The sequence below is a fragment of the Nomascus leucogenys genome, chromosome 20 (assembly GCF_006542625.1).
Source record: "Nomascus leucogenys isolate Asia chromosome 20, Asia_NLE_v1, whole genome shotgun sequence".
Classification (NCBI taxonomy): Eukaryota; Metazoa; Chordata; class Mammalia; order Primates; family Hylobatidae; genus Nomascus; species Nomascus leucogenys.
The window spans coordinates 38,610,794-38,634,478 of NC_044400.1; the positions used below are offsets into that span (position 1 = coordinate 38,610,794).

The 23,685-nt window shown below is 39.6% G+C and overlaps 1 protein-coding gene across 1 annotated transcript in view; it reads left to right on the forward strand.

Moving 5' to 3' along the window:
- Nucleotides 1–4,208: 4,208 nt before the first annotated feature.
- Nucleotides 4,209–23,685, forward strand: part of CNGA1 (cyclic nucleotide gated channel subunit alpha 1) — an 80,620-nt gene continuing 61,143 nt past the window's right edge. Inside the window, exon 1 of the mRNA XM_003258422.3 lies at nt 4,209–4,265. The gene's annotated coding sequence lies outside the window, so the exon portion shown is untranslated. The remainder of the gene's footprint in view (nt 4,266–23,685) is intronic.

Genomic DNA, 23,685 nt, shown 5'->3' on the forward strand with positions numbered 1-23,685 from the left:
ATTTAACAAACACTTGGATAGCATTTGCTATGTGGCAAGCACTATTCTAAACTCTTTGTAAATATTTGCTTTATAAATCTTCATGAAAATCCTGTAAGGTAGATACTATTACCCCCACTTTACAGCTGAGAAAATGGAGGCACACAAGGATTGAGTAACTGGCCTATGCACACATAACCAGTAAGTGTGGAACCAAGATGCTAACCAACAAAGTCGGGCTTCAAGTATGTGCTCTGAACCCATTTGGTAATTGGACATTAAAAAACAAAACAGACTTTAAAAAATGTATCTTTATTGAATTCCAGTTGCATATTAAGGTCTATTTTAGGTAAGAGGCATTTTGTTGTAGTTCTTGCTTTTCAATTCTGAAAATAAAGAGAAAAACATTCAGAAAAAAAAAAAATATTTAAGACCACAGTTTTTCCAGTTTAAATGTTGCCTAGCAGAAATTTATAATGTGTATTTTCCTTCACCGATAATTTCTAGATGACTTTGGGGAATACCGTTATAGTACCACACACTGTCTTTAATGACAGAAAGTTGGGGGATATTTATTCCCCCACAAAATCATGTTGTTTGTTTAACTAAAAGAAGAGCATTAAAAAAATCTCCAACTAGCCCATTCTTTGATTCTAGGAAAATTACTCTTCTGACTCAAAAATTAGAATGCGATAATAAATGAGACCCTCTAAAACGCCAACTTCTGTTTTATTGGTCTTTGTGCTAGGACACTTAGACCCAGGGGTGATGGTCAAAATAAATAATGATTAGTAGAGCCTTAGGGCCTCAAGGGACAAGGCCACAGGTCTGAGCTTGGGGAGGTCTGGGAGGGTTCCTGGTGTGTCAAGGTTAACCCCTGAGTTGCTGCATTGTAGGGAGGTCTGTGGTTTCTGGGCCAAGGAATAAGATGACTAGGCAAGAGGGGTGGTAGCTGGGAAACCACCTTTGCAAAAGTTATATCACTGAGAAAATTTTAACAGTAAGCTGAGCTAATTCACCCTCCATCTTCCCTTGATTATTCCTGGGTTATTGGGTTGTGAAAGAAAATCAATATTGGAGCCCCCAAATCACTAAGCTAAAGGGAAAAGTGAAACTTGGAACTGCTTAGGGCCAACCTGCCTCCCATTCTATTCAAATTCACACCTCTGCTCACTGACATATCTGATTGCCTTCTTTGGAGAGGCTAGTCAGAAACTCAAAATAAAGCAACCATTTGTCTCTTATCTACTTATGACCTGGAAAGCCCCGTCCCTGGTTCCAGTATTCCTGCCTTTGCTTTGAGTTGTCCCGTCTTTCCAGACAGAACCAATGTTCATCTTGCATATGTTGATTGATGTCTCATGTGTCCCTAGAATGTATAAAACCCAACTGTGCTCTGACCACCTTGGGCACATGTCGTCAGGACCTCCTGAGTCTGTGTCATGGGGGTTGTGTCCTCAACCTTGGCAAAATAAACTGTAAATTAACTGAGACCTGTCTCAAATTTTGGGGGTTCACATTTTGGTAACCACAGACGGATTCTGAGCGGAGATGCCCCTGACCTTTGGCAAACCTCCTATCAGTGCTTGGTACCAGCATGAGCTAATTATATGGCTCAAACCAATAGGACAATTTGCTGAGGTCTGAGAGCACCCCCTCCAGAGAATCCCTGATTTCCCCAAATTTGGTCAAGATCTAAAGTTTATTGTGCTGTACAACTCCTCTTTTTTGGAGTTTTACTTGCTTCCATCAAGAAAGACAAATTTCCTGTTTCCATGACGTTGGAAGGCAGGTAACTCCTTTATGGAGTTTGGCTCACTTCCAACAGGGAAGAGGAGTGGTTTTTTTTGTTGCTTTTTTTCCTGCTTCTTGAATGGTAGAGAGCAGTCTATAGCCTGAGACTCGTCCCTAGGTAAGTAACTGAATTGGGGTTTGTCTTGGTTAAAGTTAAGATTAACGACCAACTGGTCTTAATTTCTCCTTACCATTAGAGCACTCAGTTATCATATAAATTGTGCCATTGTTTGTTTTGCCTAACTGTTTTTTGTTGTTTGTCTGTTTTTTATTGTTGTTTTGGTCTTTTTCCCATTGGGTTTGATCAACTCTATCCAACTTGATCAAATCCAAAGGAAAGTTCCAAATTATGGGGAAGAAGGCCTGAGAAGTGGCTAAATTCTAAAAAAAAAAAAAAAAAAAAAAAAAGATGGTGTGGTGGGGAGGAAAATGGCCAGCAAAAGGAAAAAGAGGAAGGATTTTTGATTTTGACTACTAAAGGGGCTTTATTTACATAATGCCACCCTTTTTGTTAGGCCAAACTGAAAGCAATGGCTGTCCTCCCACACTGCTAAGGTCCCATCTGATAGCTAAGGTTGTGCCTTTTTTTTTTTTCCTACCAAAACAGCCCTGGGTTTGGTTCCTAAATCAAGCCCTTTCTGGTTTGATACTTGGTACTTCTGAAATAGCAGCAATTTGTCCTAGCTGAAATATAGTGAGGACTAAACTGATTTTTTTATCTTGCCCAAATTCCTATCTAAGGTGTCTGGGGAGTCATGCCCTACAACTCATAAATTCTCATCAGAAGGGTTTTATTTATTTATTTATTTATTTATTTATTTATTTATTTATTTTGAGACGGAGTCTTGCTCTGTCGCCCAGGCTGGAGTGCAGTGGCGCAATCTCGGCTCACTGCAAGCTCCGCCTCCCGGGTTCACGCCATTCTCCTGCCTCAGCCTCTCCGAGTAGCTGGGACTACAGGCGCCCGCCACCACGCCCGGCTAATTTTTTTGTATTTTTAGTAGAGACGGGTTTCACCGTGGTCTCGATCTCCTTACCTTGTGATCCGCCCGCCTTGGCCTCCCAAAGTGCTGGGATTACAAGCATGAGCCACCGCGCCTGGCCAGAAGGGTTTTATTTAAGCCTATATATCATGACTTATTTTCCAACCTGACTCTGACATAACATTATGAGACAAGGAAGAAAAGCAAAATTATTTTACCCTAAAACATGTTTCTTTGCCATATCTTGAAATGGCCCTGCAAAGCTGTTCTTTGTAGGGGAGAATTTGCATCTTTAAAGAATCTGTTAACATAGCTAGATCTTTTTCTTCCAGATCCTCCCAATCCTAAAGTGATTAACTAAGATCTGAATAGGAAACATTTTTCATCTATTGTCTCTAAGGGCTGCCACTATTAAGACTTCAAAAGAACTTTGGTCTCCACAATCTTTATCTTAATCCGAACATTCCCTTTCTATGAATCCCATGTCTTTAGGCAAACTCAACCAATTGTCAACCAGAAAATGTTTAAATTCGCCTACAGCCTGGAAGCCCCCCCACACCCACCTGGTTTTGAATTGTCCCACCTTTCTGGACCAAATGAATGTATTTCTTAAATGTATTTAATTGATGTCTCGTGCCTCTCTAAAATGTGTAAAACCAAGCCTCGCCCTGACCATCTTGGGCACATGTTCTCAGGACCTCCTGAGGGCTGTGTCATGCGCCATGATCACTCATATTTGGCTCAGAATAAAGCTCTTCAAATATTTTAGAGTTCAACTCTTTTCACTGACAATAGTAATGAGATTTTAAAAGATTTTTTTTAAAAAAGGAACTCAATGGTTAAAAGTCAGCTTAATTAAAAGCTAACATCCAAGATGTGTGTGGGTTTATATATGCATGTGTGTGCATGTGTGTACTTAAAAGGCCTTCATGTTTTGTTTTGTTTTGTTTTTTTCTTTCCCAGGACCTTGTCTTTTTTTTTTTTAGTAATTTTTTTTTTCTTCTTAGTTGACTGAATTCTGTATTCTTCATTAATATCTATTGCAACTGAGAGACAGGACTAGCTGGATTTCCTAGGCCGACTAAGGAATCCCTAAGCCCAGCTGGGAAGGTGACCACTTTCACCTTTAAATATGGGACTTGCAACTTAGCTCACACCCGACCAATCAGATAGTAAGGAGAGCTCACTAAAATGCTAATTAGGCAAAAACAGGAGGTAAAGAAACAGCCAATCATCTGTTGCCTGAGAGCACAGCGGGAGGGACAATGATTGGGATATAAACTCAGGCATTTGAGCCAGCAACAGCAACCCCCTATGGGTCCCCTCCCTTTGTATGGGAGCTCTGTTTTAACTCTATTTCACTCTATTAAATGTTGCAACTGCACTCTTCTGGTCCGTGTTTGTTACGGCTCGAGCTGAGCTTTCGCTTGCCATCCACCACTGCCCACCACTGTCGTTTGCCACCGTTGTAGACCCGCCACTGACTTCTATCCCTCCAGATCCGGTAAGGTGTCTGCTGTGCTCCTGATCCAGCGAGGCACCTATTGCCACTCCCGATCGGGCTAAAGGCTTGCCATTGTTCCTGCACAGCTAAGCGTCTGGGTTCATCCTAATAGAGCCGAACACTAGTCACTGGGGTCTACAGTTCTCTTCCATGACCCACAGCTTCTAATAGAGCTATAACACTCACCGCATGGCCCAAGATTCCATTCCTTGGAATCCGTGAGGCCAAGAACCCCAGGTCAGAGAACACGAGGCTTGCCACCATCTTGGAAGCGGCCCGCCACCATCTTGGGAGCTCTGTGAGCAAGGACCCCCGGTAACACAACCCAGACTACTCTGGGGTTTTTAAGGAAGAGTATAGTGTAGACACTTAGAAATGTCGTTGTTTTAAAAGTGCACTGTAAAGCATCATGTGGTCTAACCTTAAAATAATTCTCTTTTTGAAGACCCAGGATTCAGTGTGGGCTCTGCCCAGAGCTTAGAGATCCAGTTAAAAAGTAAATAGTCCCTATCTAAATAAAATTGGTCTCCTTATACAATCCTATGATAGATTCATATAATTTTATGTTTGATTTGGCATCCATCATCAATCTCCCTCTAGCACCATCAGACTTTTCCTCTATACACCTTATGATGTAAATTTTGCTATTTGATTTTCACTTGCGTTGTTTCATTTAATATCTAAATTTATGGCTATTTAGCTGACAACTGCCTAGTGTTGTGAAACACGTTATCAAAAATCTGAAAGTCTAAGACAGAAAAAAAAGGTCTTTATGAATCTATAAGATGTGCTTCTATCGGCATGCCTAATATGTCTATGTATTTATGTGTTGAGTACACAATGTTTCACTACTGAAAATATATAAAGGAGCTCTAATTAACTGGCTTAAAGAAAAATAGAAGCACTTAAATCAAATACCTTCTTAAAAAAAAGGAAAGACTAGTCGAATGCTTTTTCCTTTTTTTTTTGAGATGGAGTTTCTCTCCTGTCACCCAGGCTGGAGTGCAATGGCATGATCTTGGCTCAATGCAACCTCTGTCTCTTGGGTTTAAGCAATTCTCCTGCCTCAGCCTCCCACGTAGTTGGCATTGAGAGGTGACAGTGTGCTGCTCACAGCCCTCGCTCACACTCGGCACCTCCTCTGCCTGGGCTGTCACCTTGGCGGCACTTGAGGAGCCCTTCAGCCCATTGGTGCACTGTGGGAGCCCCTTTCTGGGCTGGCCGAGGCTGGAGCCGGCTCCCTCAGCTTGCAGGGAGGTGTGGAGGGAGAAGCATGAGCCGGAACTGGGGCTGTGTGGGGCGCTTGTGGGCCAGCTGGAGTTCTGGGTGGGCGTAGGCTTGGCAGCCCCGCACTCGGAGCAGCCGGCTGGCCCTGCCGGCCCTGGGCAATGAGGGGCTTAGTGCCCAGGCCAGCGGCTGTGGAGGGTGTACTGGGTCCCCCAGCAGTGCCAGCCCACCGGCGCTGCGCTCGATTTCTCGCCGGGCCTTAGCTGCCTTCCCACAGGGCAGGGCTCGGGACCTGCAGCCCGCCATGCCTGATCCTCCCACCCCCTCCATGTGCTCCTGTGCTGCCAGAGCCTCCCCAATGAGCACCAACCCCTGCTCCATGGTGCCCAGTCCCATCGACCACCCAAGGGCTGAGGAGTGTGGACGCATGGTGTGGGACTGGCAGGCAGCTCCACCTGCAGCCCCGGTGCGGGATCCACTGGGTGAAGCCAGCTGGGCTCCTGAGTCAGGTGGGGATGTGGGGAATCTTTATGTCTAGCTCAGGGATTGTAAACACACCAATCCGCACCCTGTGTCTAGCTCAGGGTTTGTGAATGCACCAATCGACACTGTATCTAGCTACTCTGGTGGGGCCTTGCAGAACCTTTATGTCTAGCTCAGGGATTGTAAATACACCAATTGCACTCTGTATCTAGCTCAAGGTTTGTGGGCACACCAATCAGCACCCTGTGTCTAGCTCAGGGTTTGTGAATGCACTAATCGACACTCTGTATCTAGCTACTCTGGTGGAGCCTTGGAGAACCTTTGTGTCTAGCTCAGGGATTATAAACGCACCAATCAGTGCCCTGTCAAAACAGACCACTCAGCTCTACCAATCAGCAGGATGTGGGTGGGGCCAGATAAGAGAATAAAAGCTGGCTGCCTGAGCCAGCAGTGGCAACCCCTGGGTCCCCTTCCACACTGTGGAAGCTTTGTTCTTTTGCTCTTTGCAATAAATCTTGCTACTGCTCACTCTTTGGGTCCACATTGCCTTTATGAGCTGTAACAGTCACCGCGAAGGTCTGCAGCTTCACTCCTGAAGCCAGTGAGACCACAAGCCCACCGGGAGGAATGAACAACTCCAGATGTGCCGTCTTAAGAGCTGTAACACTCACTGTGAAGGTCTACAGCTTCACTCCTGAGCCAGCGAGATCACGAACCCACCAGAAGGAAGAAACTCCAAACACATCTGAACATCAGAAGGAACAAACTCCAGACATGCCAACTTTAAGAACTCTAACACTCACCACGAGGGTCCGTGGCTTCATTCTTGAAGTCAGTGAGACCGGGAACCCACCAATTCCAGACACAGCATTACAGGCATGCACCACCACACATAGCTAATTTATGTATTTTTAGCAGAGATGGGGTTTTGCCATGTTGGTCAGGGTGGTCTTGAACTCCTGACCTCAGGTGATCTGCCTACCTCAGCCTCCCAAAGTGCTGGGACTATAGCATGAGCTACTGTGTGTGGCTGTACAATGCTTTTTCAAGTTTACATGATTTAAGTAAGATCCTTTTTTTTTTTTTTTTTTTTTGAGACAGAGTCTGGCTCTGTTGCCCAGGCTGGAGTGCAGTGGCACGATATCAGCTCACTGCAACCTCTGCTTCTGGGGTTCAAGTGATTCTCCTGCCTCAGCTTCAGAGTAGCTGGGATTACAGGTGCACAGCACCACCCCCGGCTAATTTTTCGTATTTTTAGTAGAGATGGGGTTTCACCGTGTTAGCCAGGCTGGTCTCAATCTCCTGACCTCATGATCCACCCACCTAGGCCTCCCAAAGTGCTGGGATTACAGGTGTGAGCCACTGTGGCCAGCCGTAAAATCTTTAATAAATAAGCTAGCTTTAAAATTGTTGATAAAGTAATATTAGAAATGTCTTAAGAATTTCCAGCATACATTTTTGTTTGCATTTATTAATCAAGCAATTTCATGCTTATCCCTGCCAAATACTTAGGGTGTCAAAATTTGGCATAGGCGTTACAAACCTATAAACCCAGCCCAAGATTGCTTTCATAATCTTTAATAAATAAGATATTGCTATTGGTTTAATTAAAATGGCTATATTTTGAATTATTTAGTAAAATTACCATAACTTCTAATATTGTGGCATTAGGCAGTCTAATCCACAGGCAGCAAGGAAGTTTGTTTGGGGAAAAGGACTATTACTGTCTTTGTTTCGAAGCTAAAATATAAATTAAATTCCTTCTAAAGTTTGGGAATAAGCAAGGACAGCTTGGAGGTTAGAAGCAAGATGGAGTCAGTTAGGTCATGTCTTTTTCACTGTCTCAGAATTTTGCAAAGGTGAGTTTCATAACTTTAATTGATGACTATCACAGTTTTCATAAATAATGTAGGTAAATGAATAAAATAAAATAGATGTAATGGGATAAATACTTGTAGACAAACTTGGCATAATTTAGAATATAAAGTTATACTAAAATATTTCATTATTTAGATATTTTCCAATAAAAATATGTTGTAGGAAAACATTCTTTCTAGAAAAAAGTGTCCTTTTAAAAAAGGTGGACAATTTTATCCTAATTCAAATCTTAAAGATTATGTATAAAACAAGGTAAAAGGAGCCAGAAAATAAGAGAGATGTAAAGAAACTTATAGAAATAAAGAGGTATATTTTGGTAAGAAAGCGTAAAGAGAAATAATTTTATCTGAGAAAGAATATTACATGGTAAATTTAGATCTAGACTAAAATGACTGGTTGTTTGAGAAAGAGGGATGTTCAAATTAGGTATTGATGGGACGTATCTCAAAATAATAAGAGCTATCTATGACAAACCCACAGCCAATATCATACTGAATGGGCAAAACTGGAAGCATTCCCTTTGAAAACTGGCACAAGACAGGAATGAGGGCATCCCTCTCTCACTCACTCCTATTCAACATAGTGCTGGAAGTTCTGGCCAGGGCAATCAGGCAGGAGAAGGAAATAAAGGGTATTCAATTAGGAAAAGAGGAAGTCAAATTGTCCCTGTTTGCAGATGACATGATTGTATATCTAGAAAACCCCATTGTCTCAGCCCAAAATCTCCTTAAGCTGATTAGCAACTTCAGCAAAGTCTCAGGATACAAAATCAACGTACAAAAATCACAGGCATTCTTGTACACCAATCACAGACAAACAGAGAGCCAAATCATGAGTGAACTCCCATTCACAATTGCTTCAAAGAGAATAAAATACCTAGGAATCCAACTTACAAGGGATGTGAAGGACCTCTTCAAGGAGAACTACAAACCACTGCTCAATGAAATAAAAGAGGATACAAACAATTGGAAGAACATTCCATGCTCATGGGTTGGAAGAATCAATATCATGAAAATGGCCATACTGCCCAAGGTAATTTATAGATTCAATGCCATCCCCATCAAGCTACCAATGACTTTCTTCACAGAATTGGAAAAAACTACTTTAAAGTTCATATGGAACCAAAAAAGAGCCCGCATCGCCAAGTCAATCCTAAGCCAAAAGAACAAAGCTGGAGGTATCACACTACCTGACTTCAAACTATACTACAAGGCTACAGTAACCAAAACAGCATGGTACTGGTACCACAACAGAGATATAGATCAATGGAACAGAACAGAGCCCTCAGAAATAATGCTGCATATCTACAACTATCTGATCTTTGACAAACCTGACAAAAACAAGAAATGGGGAAAGGATTCCCTATTTAATAAATGGTGCTGGGAAAACTGGCTAGCCATATGTAGAAAGCTGAAAGTGGATCCCTTCCTTACACCTTATACAAAAATTAATTCAAGATGGATTAAAGACTTACATGTTAGACCTAAAACCATAAAAACCCTAGAAGAAAACCTAGGCATTACCATTCAGGACATAGGCATGGGCAAGGACTTCATGTCTAAAACACCAAAAGCAATGGCAACAAAAGCCAAAATTGACAAATGGGATCTAATTAAACTAAAGAGCTTCTGCACAGCCAAAGAAACTTCCATCAGAGTGAACAGGCAACCTACAAAATGGGAGAAAATTTTTGCAACCTACTCATCTGACAAAGGGCTAATATCCAGAATCTACAATGAACTCAAACAAATTTACAAGAAAAAACAAACAACCCCATCAAAAAGTGGGTGAAGGACATGAACAGACACTTCTCAAAAGAGGACATTTATGCAGCCAAAAAACACATGAAAAAATGCTCATCATCACTGGCCATCAGAGAAATGCAAATCAAAACCACAATGAGATACCATCTCACACCAGTTAGAATGGCCATCATTAAAAAGTCAGGAAACAACAGGTGCTGGAGAGGATGTGGGGAAATAGGAACACTTTTACACTGTTGGTGGGACTGCAAACTAGTTCAACCATTGTGGAAGTCAGTGTGGCGATTCCTCAGGGATCTAGAACTAGAAATACCATTTGACCCAGCCATCCCATTACTGGGTATATACCCAAAGGACTATAAATCATGCTGCTATAAAGACACATGCACACGTATGTTTATTGTGGCACTATTCACAATAGCAAAGACTTGGAACCAACCCAAATGTCCAACACCAACAGACTGGATTAAGAAAATGTGGCACATATACACCATGGAATACTATGCAGCCATAAAAAATGCTGAGTTCACGTCCTTTGTAGGGACATGGATGAAACTGGAAAACATCATTCTCATTAAACTATCACAAGGACAAAAAACCAAACACCGCATGTTCTCACTCATAGGTGGGAATTGAACAATGAGAACTCATGGACACAGGAAGGGGAACATCACACTCCAGAGACTGTTGTGGGGTTGGGGGAGGGGGGAGGGACATCATTAGGAGATATACCTAATGCTAAATGACGAGTTAATGGGTGCAGCAAACCAACACGGCACATGGATACATATGTAACAAACCTGCACATTGTGCACATGTACCCTAAAACCTAAAGTATAATAATAATAATAAAAAAGAAAGCTATCTATCTTCTTTATTAGGCAGAGAGTAAAGATAGACCAATAGTGCAGCCTAGCTCATAGGAGGATGAAACAAATACTTTAAGAAGTGCTTCTTAAAACTTTGCTTTTACTGAGTATAGTTACTAATCTATCAGCTAAACAACAGTAAATATATGTAGCTCTGGGTTATATTTTTAATTCTGTAAACTTAATTAATTTTCAGAGTAAGCCCTTACCTGAAGTTCCAAAGTATACATGACTTCCTATAAATGGATTGCAAATTTTATGTGGCTGTTTTCTCACTGTTTAGGTAGTCTCAAAAAAAAAAAAAAAAGAATTTATTTAAAAAAACCCAAAAACTTTTGTATGATCAAGTTGTCTGTAAAGGGAAATTGTAATGGTCTTTCCAGAGACTTGGTTTGATGTAAAAAAAAACAAAAACATTTATATAGTAAAGAATTGATTAGAACAATAAAAGTTCCTTAAGGTATTGATTTACTCTTTATAAATTATAAGAGATTTTATTTATATCTTAACCCACAGTTAAACTTCTATTGCATCTTGCTGTTTTTGGTTTTCTCTCCCCTTTTAAAAGGAGTGAAATAATAATTCTCTCCTTCAACTCATATAAGTTTTTGTTTCCTCAACTTCTGTTTGTTGTGGTCTGATGCTAACAATATTTTCTTAAAGATCTAAAGGAAATGTTTTCTTTCAACATAATGTTCTGCACATTGCAGAAGGTCTTTTCTTTTGCCTTTTGGTAACTGGCCTAACAGATTTTAGGTTTTATAAAAATAATTCCTATGCCATTATTATTAAGTTTTGGTTTGCTTAGGAAAAAAATTGAGATTAAAATTTTTTTTTAAGTTAAGGTTATTATATCCATGTATCTTTCTGTATGTGGTTTTAAAGTACTTGTGACATTAAGTTACAGGGCTTTGACTCCTGGGTCTAAAATGGACACGAAGTCCTGCTAAGTCTTAAAACACCGACAGCAATTAAAACCTCATCTTCATGCCCTCTCGACTGGCATCAGAATATGCCAATCAAAATAAACTGCATTCCTGAGACACAGGGTCAGAAATTAAAGCCATTCAACTCCTCAAATTCCAGGAACTATTGTGGAAGAGGTGGGCATGTAAGATTGTAAGGGCTGATTTTAAGAGATAAAATAAGTTCAATTTCTCTATAAATTAACCAGTAAAGTCAAAGACACACTTGTTCAATACCAGCATATGGACTCCTGTGTCAGATTAACAAGATTTTCTTGCAGCATTAACCAACTCCTTAATAAAGGTTATAAAGATTATAAAAGGCTTATGGAAGTTAAATTTTATGATCAATGTTAAGATTTTATAGATTTATAGAATTTTGAAAAACAGATTTATTTGGCTTCATGCTGTTTTTATTAGAGCTAATTGTTTAGAAAAATAAGTGTTCTCTCTCAAAGAATGAAGGTTTTCACTTTTTTTTTTAAAACCCTTGAGTTATCACTCTGGTTAAATGAATGACTTATTTTACAATAACCTGTAATCCTATTTTGTGATATCAAGTGTAAACCTTTGATATCTGACAAACTTTCCAAAATCAAAATTATAAATTATGTCTTTTTTTTTGGCTGGGCACACACCTGTAATTCAAGCATTTTGGGAGGCCAAGGAGGGAGGATCATTTGAGGTCAAGAGTTTGAGACCAGCCTGGCCAACATGGTGAAGCTCTGTCTCTACCAAAAAATACAAAAATTAGCTGGGCATGCTGGCACACACCTGTAATCACAACTACTGGGGAGGCTGAGGCAGGAGAATCACTTGAACCCAGGAGATGGAGGTTGCGGTGAGCTGAGATCATGCCACTGAACTCCAGCCTGGGTGACAGAGCGAGACTCTGTCTCAAAAAAAAATTATGTCTTTTTTTGAAATAATTAATCCTTTAAGATATCATTAATAGGTTCCCTAATGTCAAAAAATGACATATTTGGTTATTTGGCATAAAAATTGTACAGGAAACACCGTCAAATAAGAAATGGTGTTTGGTTTTCTTTGGGCTGTATTTGTATAAAAATGTTATTGGTATGTATTCCAAAATTATGGGAAACTTCTATAATTCTGATATGACTTAGTGTACATTATCAGTAATAATTATAATTGTTGGGTAAATTATTGTGTGCAACAGAGGTAACAAATTTCCTCGTTAATTGTGTCTTTGACTATGGCTACCCTAAAACTTTTTGTCATCCACAGACAATTATTGTCTTTTTTTGGTTCTCTTTAGAAGGTAGTTTTATAAAACTCTAACAGGTGCTCTTGAATGCAGGTTTCTGATAACTTTGGAGATTGTGACATCAGAATAGATGAAAAACTTTCAGGACTCATGGAGAGATGAAATATTCAGGAATATCAAGCAGAACAGGAATTAACTGCATGGATTAAACTAATAGAAGTCTGAAGTAATCTGTTTAACTTTTTGCTTAAAATGGTGCTGATCCTTTTGTTTTTCAAAGTCAAGAAAATGTTTAAGTTATTTACAGCTTTTAGCAATTGAGTAAGTATACTCCTATGAATAAAATTTGGAGCATATTTCTTTCTCTGTACCTGATTTCTACAGAATTTGGAAACTATTTGTGAGTATTCTTAACTTATGACAATACAGTTGTTTGCATAAATGCAATAAGAATCTGTTTTCATTTGTAACAGGACACAATTGGAGAAACTAGTTACTTTACCAAGGCTCTTTACTGGGATGGTGTGCTTTGCTTTAAGGAATCAAACTTGACTTATGGAATCAATACAAGCCCCTTGGGAAAACTGGCCTCATACTTTTGTCTACACAGTCCCTGTACAGGGTTCCTGACCTGTGGTAAGTAAAGAATGTCACTTTCTGACAGGTCCAGGAGCCCCAGGTTTATCTTGGCACCTCAAGAGGAAAGGAATTCACCCAACTCATAGGTATTTGATGGTACAAATCCATGGCTGGGTTTGACTTTAAAAAAGTCTTATTTGAGATTTCTTCTATGGAATAAAGTACCATCAAAGCCAATTTAAAAGTCTATGTAAAAAAAATTATTTTTGTTGCACTGTAAACAAATCATCAGGCCAAGTATAATAAAGCAAGTCAGGGCCTGGTGTGGTGGCTCACACCTGTAATCCCAGCACTTTGGAAGGCCAAGGTGGATGGATCATGAGGTCAGGAGTTTGAGACCAGTCTGGCCAAGATGGAGAAACCCCATCTCTACTAAAAAATACAAAAATTGTCCAGGTGTGGTGGCACATGCCTGTAATCCCAACTACTTGGGAGGCTGAGGCAGGATAATTGCTTGAACCCAGGAGGCGGAGGTTGCAGTGAGCTGAGATCACACCTCTGCACTCCATCCTGGCAACAAGAGCAAGACTCCATCTCAAATAAATAAATAAATAATAAAAAAGCAAATCAGTCCTACCATGATTTGTCTTTAGTAAAAATGGGAAACTGGAGAGAAAAAATTGTGTTTCAAAAACTATAGTACACCTGTTCTTAGATTCCAGTCTTGCCTAATGTTTTTAAATTTTTATTATTTTCTACAGTTTGGACCGAATTCTAATTTTTCTTGGCTACAAGCCTTCAAAATATTGCTTTCAGTTTCTTTTCCTTCTTTACCCCCTCCCCCACTTATCCTCATTTGGAGTCACTGAAGACTAAGCTGTGCATTCATAAAGCCCTGTGAACAGAAGCTAGACAACTTAAACTTCAGAAGAAAATAACAACAACCTATCTACATACATAAGCCGCTTACTGCCTATCTATTAATGTGTGGACTTCAGAGTAATGTGGCCTATATGCATTTTCCAGGATTGTTCCTTTGTTTGTTCTTGTTTTTCTCCCTTCCTCCTCCTATTTTCTCTTTATAGGACATGAGACTTTACAGCCTGCTAAAAATGAGCCTTCCTAAATAACTTGGGACCTACCCATCTAGGAATAAACCATCCTAGCCATGAGAGATCAGACAAAACCTCAGACCAGAGAAGGATTTTCTTCTAAAATGCTTTCTCCAAAGGATTTTTTAAAAGAAAAGTGTAGGGTCCAGCCCCACAGGGTTGGTGGGTTTTCTCCTTGTGTGCAGAGATGAGACAGTGTAGAAATAAAGGCACAAGACAAAGAGATGAAAGAAAAGACAGCTGGGCCCAGGGGACCACTACCACAAAGACGCAGAGACCGGTAGTGGCCCTGAATGCCAGGCTGCACTGATATTTGTTGGATGCAAGATGAAGAGGCAGGGTAAGGATTGTGAGCCATCTCCAATGATAGGTAAGGCCACATGGGTCACATGTACACTGGACAGGGGGCCCTTTCCTGCCTGGCAGCCGAGGCAGAGAGAGGAGAAAGAGAGAAACAGCTTACATTATTATTTCTGCTTATCAGAGACTTTTAGTACTTTCACTAATTTGCTACTGCTAACTAAACGGCAGAGCCAGGTGTACAAGATGGAACATGAAGGCGGACTAGGAGCGTGACCACTGAAGCACAGCATCACAGAGAGTTGGTTAGGCTTCCGGATAACTGCGGGCAGACCTGACTAATGTCAGGCCTTCCACAAGAGGTGGAGGAGTAGGGTCTTCTCTAAACTCCCCCGGGGAAAGGGAGACTCCCTTTCCTGGTCTGCTAAGTAGTGGGTGTTTTCCCTTGACACTAACGCTACCACTAGACCACGGTCGGCTTGGCAACGGGCATCTTCCCAGATGCTGGCGTTACTGCTAGACCAAGGAGCCCTCTGGTGGCCCTGTCTGGGCATAACAGAAGGCTCACACTCTTGTCTTCTGGTCACTTCTCCCTATGTTTCCTCAGCTCCTATCTCTGTATGGCCTGGTTTTTCCTAGGTTATGATTATAGTGTGAGGGTTATTATAATATTGGAATAAAGAGTAATTGCTACCAACTAATGATTAATAATATTCATATGTAATCATATCTAAGATCTATATCTGCTATAACTATTTTTATTTTATATTTTATTATACTGGAACAGCTCGTGTCCTTGGTCTCTTGCCTCGGCACCTGGGTGGCTTGCTGCCCACAGAAAAGGGGGGGAAAATGTGAACAGAAAATATATCTTGGGGCTCCCAAATCACTAAGCTAAAGAAAAAAGTTAAGTTGTTAACTGCTTAGGGCCAACCTTCCTCCCATTCTATTCAAAGTCACCCCTCTGCTCACTGGGATAAATGCATATCTGATTGCCTCCTTTGGAGAGGTTAATCAGAAACTCAAAATAATGCAACCATTTGTCTCTTATCTACCTATGACCTGGAAGCCCCCTCCCTGCTTCCAATCTTCCTGCTTTTGCTTTGAGTTGTCCTGCCTTTCCAGACAGAACCAGTGTTCATCTTGCATATGTTGATTGATGTCTCATGTGTCCCTAGAATGTATAAAACCCAACTGTGCTCTGGCCACCTTGGGCACATGTCGTCAGGACCTCCTGAGGCTGTGTCATAGGGGTTGTGTCCTCAACTTTGGCAAAATAAACTTTGTAAATTAACTGAGACATGTCTCAGATTTTCAGGGTTCACAGGGCCAAGCTAACTTTGGAAGATATTTAGGCTATAGTTTAAATGATAATAAGTCTTATCCTAAAACTCATCCACTTAAGATATGCAGCTTCCCCAATTACTCCTGCAAATAACATCAATATTGTAGAACCTAACACTAGTCTTTTGAGATATCTTTTCAGGGTTTTTTTTTTTTTTTTTTTTTGCATGTCTGACACCCACGGCTCCACCTGGACCAGCCAACCCAGCTCCTATGGTCCCACCCAGAAGCAATTCAGCCCACAGAAGGACAGCTTTGACTCCTTACTATTTCATCTCCACTCCAGTCAATCAACAGCAAGCACTGATTACCTGGCCACCCCCTCCCTTCCCCCAAACTGCCTTTGAAAAACCCCTCACCTAAGACCTTTGGAGGAGATCATTTGAGTACGAACTCCATTTCCCATGTGGCGTGACTAGTCTTGTATCTATTAGACTTTCTCTACTACAGTGTTGTGTTTTGTCTTTACAGAGTGGGGCTTGAGGCTGTTTGCAAAAAATGTTGCAGCCCAGCCTAGTACTGTACCTAGCTTACACTTGGTAATTTTTTTCTCAATCAGTCTAGTTAGGAGGTTATCAATTTTATGAATCTTTATAAGAACTAACTCTTACCTTTATTGATTTTCTTTACCTATTTTTAAATTTTAATTGATATCTACTCTTATTTTTATTACATCCTTCCTTCTACTTGGAGTTTAATTTGCTATCCTTTTTCCAGTTTCTAAGGTGACAGTTTAGACTTTGATTTTAAACCTTTATTCTCTTTCAGTACAAATGTTTAAAGCTAGCATTTGCCTCCAGATACTGCTTCAGCTCCATCCCACAAATTTTGATATATTGTGTTTTTATTATCATTTAGTTCAAAATATTTTAAAGTTTTCTTTGCAATTTCTTCTTTGACCCATGGGTTACAAAGGAATGTGTTGCTTGAGTTCCAGATAACTGCAGCTTTTCCAGATATCCTTCTGTTATTGGTTATCAGTTTAATCCTCTTTTGGACACAGAGCATATTCTGTACAATAATAGTTCTTTGAAATGTATTGAGATTTGGTTTATGGCCCAGCATACGATCTGTCTTGGTGGATGTTCCAAGTTAAATAGAAAAGAATGTGTATTCTGCAGTTGCTGGGTGTAGTGTTTTAGAAATGTCAATTGGGTTAAGTTGCTTGCTCTAAATGTAGTTTATTGCCAATTTTTAAGTTTATTTAACCAATTAGTGAGAAAGGAGTGTTAAACTGTAATTGTGGATTGGTCTATAAATTTAGTGCTGCCAGTTTTTGCTTCATGAATTTTACAAACTTGGTCATTAGATACAAACACAAGTAGGATTATTATGTCTCCTTAATTAATTGACAATTTTATCATTATTAAATGTCCCTGTTTATTCTGGTAATACTTTCTGATTTGGAATTTACTTTGTCTGATATTAATATAGCTAAAACAGCTGTGTTATTAGCATTTTTTTTAAACAGAGTCTTGCTCTGTCACCCAGGCTGGAGTGCAGTGGTGCAATTTTGGCTCACTGCAAACTCCACCTCCCGGGTTCAAGTGATTCTCTTACCTCAGCCTCCCAAGTAGCTGGGATTACAGGTGCATGCCACCACACCTGGCTAATTTTTGTATGTTTAGTAGAGATGGGGTTTCAACATGTTGGTGAACCAGCTGGTCTCAAACTCCTGGCCTCAAGAGATCCATCTGCTTTGGCCTTTCAAAGTGCTGGGATTACAGGCCTGAGCCACTGTGCCCAGCCTATTAGCATTTATTATTATGACATGCCTTTTTACCCACTTTACATCTAACCTATCTGTGTCTTTTTGTTTAAAGCTTATTTCTTATAAATGACATTTAGTTGCATTTTACTTTTGTAACCAATCTGAAAATCTTTGCTTTTAATTACCCTTTTAGTCTGAGTACATATTTTATAAAAATTGATGTGGTTGGATTCAAGGCTAAAGATTAGTACCTTTAATATTTCTTACAATGTAGATTTGCTGGCAATAAGTTCTCCCAGTTTTTGTTTGTTTGAAAAAGATGTATTTTGCCTTTATTTTCAAAGGTATTTTTCCCTAGGTACAAAAGTATAAATTAACAGTATTTCTTTACTTTCAGCACATTAAAAATACTACTTTGTTATATTCTAAGCTTACATTGTTTCTCATTTACAAGTCTGTGATTATCCTTCCCGTCCCCCCTTCCCCCACTGTATGTAATGTGCCTACTTTTTCCCTCTGGCTGTTTAACTTTTTTAAAAAATCACTTATTGTTGCTGGGTGCAGTGGCTCACACCTGTAGTCACAGCACTTTGGGAGGCTGAGGTGGGCAGATCACCTGAGTTCAGGAGTTCAAGACCAGCCTGACCAACCTGGAGAAGCCCCGTATCTACTAAAAATACAAAATTAGCCGGGGTGGTGGCACATGCCTGTAATCTCACCTACTCAGGAGGCTGAGGCATGAGAATCACTTGAACCTGGGAGGCAGAGTTTGCGGTGAGCCGAGATCATGCCATTGCACTCCAGCCTGGGCAACAAGAGCGAAACTCCATCTCAAAAAAAAAAAAAAAAATCACTTATTGTTAGTAATTGGGCTTTTATTTGCTTTGAAGTGACTTTCTTTGTTTTTATTCTGCTTGGGGTTCATTGAAATTCTTGAATATGTAATTTTATACTTTTCATCAAATTTGGAAAATTATTGGACATTATTTCTTCAAATATTTGTTTTTACCTCCTCGCTTCTAGGGTACCAATTACACATGTTGATCTAATTAATATAGTTCCATGAGTTACTAAGATTCCAATGTTTTATCTCTTTTTGCTTTATTTTGGCAGCTTCAATTGCTATGTCTTCACGTTCACTGATTTTATCATCTACATTTTCTATTCTACTGAACAGACATCTAATAAATTTTTAATTTCAGATATTTTAATTTCTAGAAGTTCTGTTATTTTTTCCTGTGTTTTAAATTTGTTTGTTGATAATATAAATGATTTATTTTGAATCTTGAGCATATTTATAATACATATTTTAATGTCCTTGTTTGCTAATTCCATTATTATTATTATTATTAGTTTTGAAGTCTCTCTCTGTCACCAGGCTGGAGAGTGCAGGAGCATGATCTTGGCTTACTACAACCTCTGCCTCCTGGGTTCAAGTGATTCTCCTACCTCAGCCTCCTGGGTAGCTGGGACTACAGGCGAGTGCCACCATGCCTGGCTAATTTTTGAAGATTTAGCAGAGATAGGATTTCGCCATGTTGGCCAGGCTGGTTTCAAACTCCTGACCTCAGGTGATCCACCCGCCTCAGCCTCCCAAACTGTTGTGATTACAGGTGTGAGCTGCTGTGCCCAGACATATTCCATGATTTCTGTCACTTCTGGGTATGCAGCTATTGACTGGCTTTTTTCCTGATTATGAGTGACATTTTCCTGCTTCTTTATGTGTCTAGTAATTTCTGATTGAATGCCAGACATTATTAGTCCATATTGTGAAGTGTTTGGATTTTATTGCCTCCTTAAAAGAGGGGAAGGAATTTGAATTATTTGCAAATTAGTTTGATCCTTTTTGAGCTTCTTTTAAGACTTATATGGCAGGTTGAGAGTATCGTAGTTTTCTTTTATCTGCAGGGAATATGTTCCAAGACCCCCAGGGGGTGCCTGAAACCATGGACAGTACCGAATTTTATAGACACTATGTATTTTTGCCTATGATAAAGTTCAATGTATACATTAGGCATGGAAAGAGATTAACACCTGATAATAAAATTGAACAATTATAACAATATACTTTAATAAAAGTTATATGAATGTGGTCTCTCTTTCTCTCAAAATATCTTATTATACTATATTCACCTTTCTTGTGATGATATGAGATGATAAAATGCCTATGTGATGAGATGAAGGAGGTGAATGACTTGGCATTGTGAAACAGCATCAGGCTACTATTGACCTTCTGATAATACATGAAACTTATGAATTGTTTATTTTTGGAATTTTGCATTAAATATTTTCAGAGCATGCTCAACCACAAGTAAATAAAATTGTTGAAAGTAAAACCACAAATAAGGGGGTACTGTATCCTTTAACCTAGAGTTAGGTTAGCCCTGCTATTAAAGTGTGGCTTTTCATGTGAGCATTTATATTATTTATTTATTTTATTTTTGAGATAGAGTCTCGCTCTGTTGCCCAACTGGAGTGCAGCGGTGTGATCTCTGCTCACTGCAACTTCCACCTTTGAGGTTCAAGCGATTTTTTTACCTCAGCCTCCCGAGTAGCTGGGACTGCAGGCATGTGCCACCTTGCTCAGCTAATTTTTTTTGTATTTTTAGTAGAGACAGGTTTTCACCATGTTAGTCAGGCTGATCTTGAACTCTTGACCTCAAATGATCTGCCCACCTCAGCCTACCAAAGTGCTGGGATTACAGGCGTGAGCCACTGTGCCAAGTCCATGTAAGCATTATTAATGCCTGAGGTCTTCACCGAATCTCTCCAGTCTACAGGTAGTAACTTGAATATCTCCAAGGTCTGTGTGAGTTTTGGGATTATTTAACTGTTAGTACCTTGGCAGTTACTCTTTGTCCAGTCTGTGGAATTTTCGTTTATGCATGTCCAGATTAGCATTCCACAAAGACTGGAAAAGACCTCTCTGCAGATTTCTGGCTCTTTCTCTACATTGCTTCCTCTTCTCTAGTACTTTGCTCTGAAAATTCTAGCTACTTCAATCTCCAAGGTCATATTTCTGATTCCTTAGCTAAACAAGACTGCTGGGCTATGCTTGGTTTATTTTTCTCATGTCACAGATTAAAAATGGTCTTTGGACAGGGTTCAACTCATTTTTCCCCCATTTCTCTAATGCCATACTTCTGTTGTTGTTTTGTACATTTTGTCCAGTTTGAAGTCAAGCTACTTTTTCATGAGCAAAGACTTAGACTACAGTATACATATGTTCCTTTACTTATGACGGTTCATCTTATGATTTTTCTACTTTATGGTGGGTGTATTGGGGTATTAAATGCCTTTTCAACTTACGATATTTTCAATTTATGATAGGTTTATTGGGACATAATCACATTTTAAGTCAAGAAGCATCTGTTGTTGATTTGTGGGAGCCCACTGCAATGTTTGAATATAATATTTAAAATTCATGATTTGTGAAGCTGTCTCATTTTATAAATTGTGTTGAGACAATGCAAAGTTTGTACAAGTAGGAACTGATAAAAATTACTACAATCTACAATGATTCAAAGTGTTGTGTAACAGCACTACCACCAAATAATGTAAAATCTTGATTATCACAATATATTTAGTATTTTTTTGAGAAGACAGAAAAGTAAATTATATACAATACATAATAACTTACACTTATGTATATCTCTATTTTATTACTAATATGAGTATCCCTGACCCATCAACAGACCTAACTAGACATGTACAATAATAATTAAATCCAGTTGTCTTTGACATTTTGCTAGGTTTTAATCATATTAAAATCATTGCTTTATAGATTTTTAATTTTTTGGTTATGAAGGTTTGTTTTTCAAGGTGAGGACAAAAACTCATTTTAACAGCTCATTAGTTTGATTTTAAATATTTAGTAATGTAGTACATAGGTATCCATTTGTTTTCCTGCCCCCGTTCTGTTAATGTTAGGGGTAGGCCTGTGGAAGAAGCGGCAGCAGCAACAAAAGTTAGGAGGCTTGTATCACATAGATAATTTGTCATGTCTGAGAAAGCTAAATTGAAAGCCATTTTTGGGGAAGGGTAATAAGCAACAATATTTCCACTATGGACTCTGCAAAAGTCTTCAGGTATATTTAAGGCAGAACGTTATATAGATTAGCATGATTTCATATTTACCTAAGTTTTTTTTTGAGATGGAGCCTCACCGTGTTGCCCAGGATGGAGTGCAGTGGCACAATCTCAGCTCACTGCAACCTCCACCTCCTGGGTTCAAGCGATTCTCCTGCCTCAGCCTCCTGAGTAGCTGGGGGACTACGGATGTGTGCCACCATGCCCGGCTAATTTTTTAAATTTTCTTAGGGATGCAGGTTTCACCATGTTGGCCAGGCTGATCTCAAACTCCTGATCTCAGGTGATCCACTCACCTTGGCCTCCCAAAGTGCTAGGATTACAGGCATGAGTCACTGTGCCCAGCCCCTAAAAGACTTAAAATCTTAAAATTTTCAGGTACAGCCATACTCTCTTCCCCAACAATGTTTTTTCCTTACTCTGGATTTCTTTGAGCCCTTCGTATTTGATTATGTTATTTAACCAGAAACTTAATGCAATTACAATGAATTATTGTATAACTAATAAGTTATAATATTGTATAACTAATAAGCTCCAGGAACTATCTCACAGGAAAATAATAATAATCTTAATATTTACTATAATTAAGGACTCAATTTGTGCCAGGCCTGGTGTGAAGAGTTTTGTGTCAATCATTTCTATTTACCATACCTTGATTAGAAGAATCTATTCCCCTTATGCTAATAAAAAATGGCAACAACAAGGTTCAGGGAAGTTAAATAATTTTCCCAAGGCTGCAGTGCTGTCAGAAATTAGCAAGCCAGGATGCAAATCTAAATTAGTTTGACTCTCAAGTCCACTAAATTTCCAATATTCCAAGGAGCTATCAACATCAGGTGCAAGTCTCTTAGGCCACCTCGATCATGCTGAGGGCTGGAGGACTTACTCCCTAAGAGGAGGGATCATGGTGGATGGGAGGCAGGACTAGATTGTAGCTCCGACTCAGGTAGACAGAGCAGTGTGTGGAGGCTTGCGTCATGAATTTTTGCTCCAGAATGACTGTAGGAATAAATCAGGAAACCTGGGAGTACCCACAGACCTTTCTGAAGGAAGTGGATTGCTCCTGTAGGACCCAGGAAACACTCCAAACACTGTACTGGTATCCCCAGAGGAGAGACCCACAGATGGTTTACATAACAGGACTCTGTGCAGACAACCGCTAGTACCAGCCCAGAGCCTGGTAGACTTGCTGGGTGGCTAGATCCAGAAGAGAGATAATAATCACTACAGCTTGGCTCTCAGGAAGCCACATCCATAGGAAAAGGGGGAGAGTACTACATCAAGGGAACAGCCTGTGGGACAAAAGAATCTGAACAACAGCCTTCAGCCCTAGACCTTTCCTTTGATAGCGCCAATCTGAATGAGAAGGAACCAGAAAACCAACTCTGGTAATATAACAAAACAATGTTCTTTAACATCCCCCCAAAAATCACACTAGCTCATCAGCAATGGATCCAAGCTGAGAAGACACCCCAGATATACCTGAAAATAAATTCAAGAGGTTAGTTATTAAGCTAATCAGGGAGGCACCAGAGAAAGGTGAAGCCCAATGTAAGGAAATTTTAAAAAATGACACAAGAAGTGAAGGGAGAAATAATGAAATAGATAGCAAGAATAAAGAGCAATCAAAACTTCAGGAAACAATGGACACACTTACAGCAATGTAAAATGTTCTGGAAAATCTCAGCAATATAATCAAACAAGTAGAAGAAAGAAATTTAGAGCTTGAAGACAAGGTCTTTGCATTAATCCAATCAAACAAAGACAAAAAAGAATAAGAAAATATGAACAAAGCCTCCAACAAGTCTGGCATTACATTAACCAACCAAATCTAAGAATTCTGAAAGTTTGGAAAACATATTTGGGAAAATAATCTA